The following is a 6,000-nucleotide window of genomic DNA, read 5'->3' on the forward strand; positions in this document are numbered from 1 at the left end:
GAGTAAGACACAAAGAGGAGGGGGAAGGGGGCATGTGAAGGCTCAACAGGCTTCAAGTTACTTTCACAACCAAACAAATGATTTGGGGGAGACTGATCTGAATTAGAGGTGGAATAGAGGTGGGGTTTACCAGTGAGCAGAAATCAAAAGAGAATCATAATATTTTAGTTACTGCTGTAATCCTGTATGTTCTTATGAACAGCAGAGGGAGAGGAAAGAAAGACTGATGATATATGGGGGATTTTAGTCTCATATGAAAGAATTAGATTTTGAAATAAGGGAAAGAAATACAGGAGAATATATAGGCAATAAGATCTAACAAAACATGTTCTAACTTAAATACTGAAAACACCAAGGCTGTTCTCACAAGCAGCCAAGAACAGGGTAGGGCAGCCAAGCCTGGGTTTGGCTGCCTGTGGGAACCGCCAGGATCTGCTTGTCTCACAGTGGCTTATCGGCCGGAAACCCGGCTAAGAAGCTGGTCTAAGAGATTAAGGAGGCTCCTTTAACCCCGGTCAATTGACCACGTGTCAGTGTCAGCTGCTTTCAACCGGCGCTGAAAAAATGATGAGTGCCTGCCCGTCGCTGGGGCGATCCCCACTTGCACCGTACACTCACACAGTGCACTGTGGAGTGATGCATCCTGACCGCTGCACTGCCCATGACAGCCACAGACTGTCTGGGTCAGTATTCCTTCTAACAGGGATTCCCGGATGTTGTTGGCTACAAATCCCAGAATCCCCAGCTGTCGCGGCTTTTGCTTGGGGATTATGGGAGTTGTAGTCAACAACATCTGGGAATCCTTGTTAGAGGGACCACTAGTCTGGGTGCGCAATTTGCATGCCCAGGAACTCTACGTTGCTTGTCTGTGGAGAAAATGAGCTTCTGCTGCCTTTCCCACAACCCACCCTCAACCCCTCACTCATTCGTGAGAAAAGGTTCATTTATTCCAGATGACAAGGAAAGGACAGATGTATTGAATATCATTTTGTAGCTTAAAAATGCACCCTACTGCAATGCAGATGTACAAAGACCTTTTAACTTCTTTCAACTTCTTTTAATTAGATAATTAACTTCTTTTAATTAGATAAATTTGACAAAAGCCTCTATACAAAAGATGAATCTGTAACTAGGTTGTAACACAATATTCTTGTTGACATTCATATACAGCACTGCCCTCTGTTGGATGGAATATCTCAGATATACACGTCACGTAGCACATCTATTCTGCTTCAACAATGAGAATGTGGAACTGCTCTTGAAAAATCACATATGTTAGTTACCATTTTTGCTCCTTTTGTGCTGCTAACTATTTGATCATGAATCACTTACATGAGCATTCAATCCTACAGTCTCTCCTGAAAAACAACACAATTTTGTTAGAAACAATATTGATGGTGCTCTCTAGCATCTCAGAAACAAAAACTGCTGTATCTCCTTAAAGACTGACTGGTTTATTGTGCTGTGCTGTAGATATGAGCCTATTTCATGCAGCTGAGAAAGTAAGTTGTTGCCTATGGGCCTTCCAAATGAAGGTTTATTCCATCATGAACACTGATTGTTATGGGGAATTTTATGGAGTGCCCAGATGATGCTCTTCTCATCTCTTATGAAATTTGTGCTGCTCCCGTAATATCCCCATTATTTTTCAGACCTCATTTATTCTGATTTGAAAATGCTAGCAGAACCACTTGAGTGATAAGGAAAGGTGTAGATGAACCATAGCATAACTTAAGGAGGAGTGGTTTTCCATGAAGATGGCAAATGTATCAGAGGTCTGGGTCTCAAGGACATGCTTCCCTTCCACACCTGGCACACCTTTGCCACTGTGCCTGCTTCTCATAGTTAACCTTTTACCACTCTTTCAATCTTTTACACAGACACAGACACACTATCTTTCTTTTTTTTAAAAAAATAAAAGAACGCCCCCCCCCCACACACAATTCTGTTACTGAAGACTGCTCCCATTCTGTTTACTGAGATGTAAACCTCAATGCTGCTAATGGGGCTTCCTTCCAAGAAGCAGTGGGAGAAAAACCATAAGTAGGGCTGTGCATAAAAAACACCGGCTTACACAGCGTGCTTCTTGCACAACCAACCAATGCTTCTGAACAGAATTGGGGCTGCCTTATCAGTTTGCAGCAGACCCAGGGCACATCATTACATCTCCATAAATGCTGCACATCATGTCAGCCATTGTCCCCATGTCAAACATTCTGAGCATCTATTATATTAATTCTCCTGGGTGTGCCTTGGAATGTGTGTCCCAGCACCCAGCTGATTGGCTGGGCGGCGGACAGGCTTGATTGGCTGAGGCACACCCAGGAGGATTGGTTGCCATGGCAGTGGCAGGCCTGGCCGCAGAGGCCAGAGGGCGCAGTGGGCCCAGCCCAGCCACGGAGGCAAAGCCCAGGAGAGGGGGGAGAAGGGGGGGCAGAAGTGGCGGTGGGGAGGAGAGGCAGCTGGGCCTGGAAGTGGAGACTCGGGCAGAAGGTCGGGGGGAAGAGGTAACCGCTGGCTCCAAAGAGCGCACAGATGCTCTGTGCGGGGTCGGTTAGTGGGGATTTAAAGGGCAAAAAGCCAAGCCTGAAAAACTTCAAGATTTTAAAGTGTACCTGCATGTAAACTACTGGGGCTATTTTTCTGAAATGTTGGGGAAGGATCATAGCTTCAGAAGGTACTACCATGCATGCAAGTTTCATTCCATTCTGTCATGAATTATTTTTTTTAAAGTTATAAGCATTTGAATGATTTCTTGTTATAGAGATTTGTTTTTGTGGTACTTTAGAGAAACAGTTAGCACTGTTGTGGTCTTGTGCTATATAGCTGATTCTCTATTCCTCACAGTAATCAAAAGAGCACAAGAGCAACAAGTGCACAAGAGCAGCAAGTTAACATTAAAAACGCTAAAAATAAAAAGGGGGAAATTGTGATCTTGACAGCACAAAATATGCATGTTTACTTGAAAATAAATCCCACTGTGTTTAATGGGACTTAATCCCAGGAAAGTGTTATAGGATTGCAACAAACTCATTAAAACAGAATGATTCATAGTCTTTCTGGAAGTGATTAATTGAGGATCAGCAACAATGTTCAGAGAACCAGGGAATAGTTAAAACCACAACAAACAGTGGCTGACATGACGCACAGCCATATGGTGACGGAAGAACAGCTGAGGCTCTGCAGGAAATCTTCAGTATTCCTCTGTAGAAGACATCTTGCATAGTGAATGGGGTGGAATAGAAGGGGAGGGATAGCAATTTTTATGTCTCTCCCCTTATTGCTAAAGCCCTTTCCACTTACATAAATCTATTCCTGAGGGCTGTAAAACCCTCAGGAATAAATTTATGCAAGTGGAAAGGGCTTTTGCAATGAGGGGAGAGACATGGAAATTATTCCACCCCCGCTGCCTGATCTACTGCACAAGAAGCCTCCAGTGCGAGGATTCAAAAGGTTTCCTGTGAACATGCAGCCCTTCTTCTGTTGTCATACAGCTGTAGAATATATGGGCCTTTTTAGCCTACTTTCCAGAGGTTTATGAGATCATCCGGCATTCCGTCTGTGTGTCTGTCTGTCTGTGTGTCCCCCGCTATCAACTTGGTAATGCCTGGACCAATATGAACCAAATCAGGTACAGTTATAGGGACACATCAGGACTGGGACACCTCAACAACATAGTTTGTGATGATGTCATCCACCCCAATTCAAGATAAGAACATAACATAAGAACAGCCCTGCTGGATCAGGCCCAAGGCTCATCTAGTCCAGCATCCCGTTTCGCAGAGTGGTCCACCAGATGCCGCTGGCATGCCCTCTCTCTTGCTGTTACTCCCCTGAAACTGGTACTCAAAGGCATCCTGCCTTTGAGGCTGGAGGTGGCCTTTATCCCTCCAAATAGTAGCCGATGATAGACCTCTCCTCCATGAAGTTATCCAAACCCCTCTTAAAGCCATCCAGGTTGTTGGCTGTCACCACATCTTGTGGCAGAGAATTCCACAAGTGGATTATGCGTTGTGTGAAAAAGTACTTTGGTTTGTTGGTCCTAGATTTCCTGGAAATCAATTTCATGGGATGACCCCTGATTCTAGTGTTGTGTGAGAGGGAGAAGAATTTCTCTCTATCCACTTTCTCAACACCATGCATGATTTTATAGACCTCTATCATGTCTCCCTGCAGTAATCTTTTTTCTAAACTAAAAAGCCCCAGGTGTTGTAGCCTTACCTCATAAGAAAGGTGCTCTAGGCCCCTGATCATCTTGGTTGCTCTCTTCTGCACCTTTTCCAGTTCTACAATGTCGTTTTTTAGATGTGGTGACCAGAATTGTACGCAGTACACCATAGTTTTGTTTTTGTATAAGGGCATGATAATATTAGCCGTTTTATTTTCAATCCCCTTCCTAATGATCCCTAGCATGGAATTGGCCTTTTTCACAGCTGCCGTACATTGAGTCAACACTTTTAACGAGCTGTCCACCATGACCCCAAGATTCCTCTCATGGTCAGTCACCGACAGCTCAGATCCCATCAGTGAATACTTGAAGTTGGGGTTTTTCATCCCAATGTGCATCAATTTACACTTGCTGACACTGAACTGTGTAAAGTGATGCACATTTGTCGCCCACTCACCCAGTTTGGAGAGATCCTTTTGGAGCTCCTTACAATCCATTTGGATGTGATGGTGGATGGTAGACATATGAATACATATGGTGGAAATAACATGGTGGACATACGAACATTTGAGGCACAACTGAGCTAGAACCACCTAACCAGTTTGAACCCAATTTGCTACAGGTGTAGGGATATATAGGGATGGCTCAAGGGCATACTTTTTAATGATATAATCCTCCCTTATTCAAGATGGCAGACACATGAACATTTGAGGTGCAAGTGGGAACCAATTTGGACCAAATTTGGTACAGTTGTAGGGCACATAGGAACACTTCAAATGCATAGTTTGTGATATTGTCATCGACCCCAATTCAAAATGGCAGCTGCATGAATGTTTGAGGTGCAAGTAGACTAACTTGTGAAGTGCCTATCTGATTTGGACCAAATTTAGTCCAGTTGTAGGGATAGTGAAAGACAAGTAGGCAGATTAGTTCTTATTAGAACAACTTGTTTCCTTTCCATACCAAGCTCCATGGGAGTCTCAACAGAAGTGGAGGGGAATGTTGAGGATAATCCAGAAGTGCATATCCACAAAATTAACATTTTTCGAAAAGTCCCAGTGAGCAGGTGGGAACAGGGGGAGGCATACATAATCAACTGGCAACATTCCACCCCAGAGTTGATGAAAAATAATTATGAGTACACAAAAGAAACCCGTGAGAACTGCTGTATATGGAAGCTCCATCTGGAAGGGCCCCAAAAAGCTCAGACCACAATAAACAGTTTCTAAGGGAGCATGGAGCTTTTCATTTTTGCATTAATTGCTTCCCTTCTTTCTTCTTCAAAGACAGCAGCAGCTCAGAAATCACTGCAGTGTGGACTGCTGAGGCTGAAAGGAAACTAGGAAAAAAGATTACTTTCCATAGAAAGTAATAGAAAAAAACAAGAGAAATTGCTACAAAACTCATTCAGCTTTTCTAGTTCATTCATGTATCCTATTTAATTTAAAGCAGATATAATAGCTATGATTTTATTTTCTTCCTGACTAATATGCATTTCTTTAAAGTTTAGACGTATCTTAGTATTTTCTTCTACCACAATCCTTCAGCATTGTTTCTTCATATACGTCGCTACTTGACAATCTTTACAGCATACTATGCTCTGTGAATATACTGGATATATACTCACTTTATCTGATCATTAATAACATGTAGGCCAAAGGTGTCAAACTCAAATTAGGTTGTGGGCCGGATTTTATTCCAATGCACCTTGGGGGGGGCATACAGAACCTCACGCCACCTTCTTGCACTCACCTTGTCCCACCTCACACCGCCTCATGCCGCCTTCTTTCTCTCTCATCCTCCTCGCTCTTTCTCTCACTTTCTTCTTCCCT

The sequence above is a fragment of the Hemicordylus capensis genome, chromosome 1 (genome assembly GCF_027244095.1).
Source record: "Hemicordylus capensis ecotype Gifberg chromosome 1, rHemCap1.1.pri, whole genome shotgun sequence".
Lineage (NCBI taxonomy): Eukaryota > Metazoa > Chordata > Lepidosauria > Squamata > Cordylidae > Hemicordylus > Hemicordylus capensis.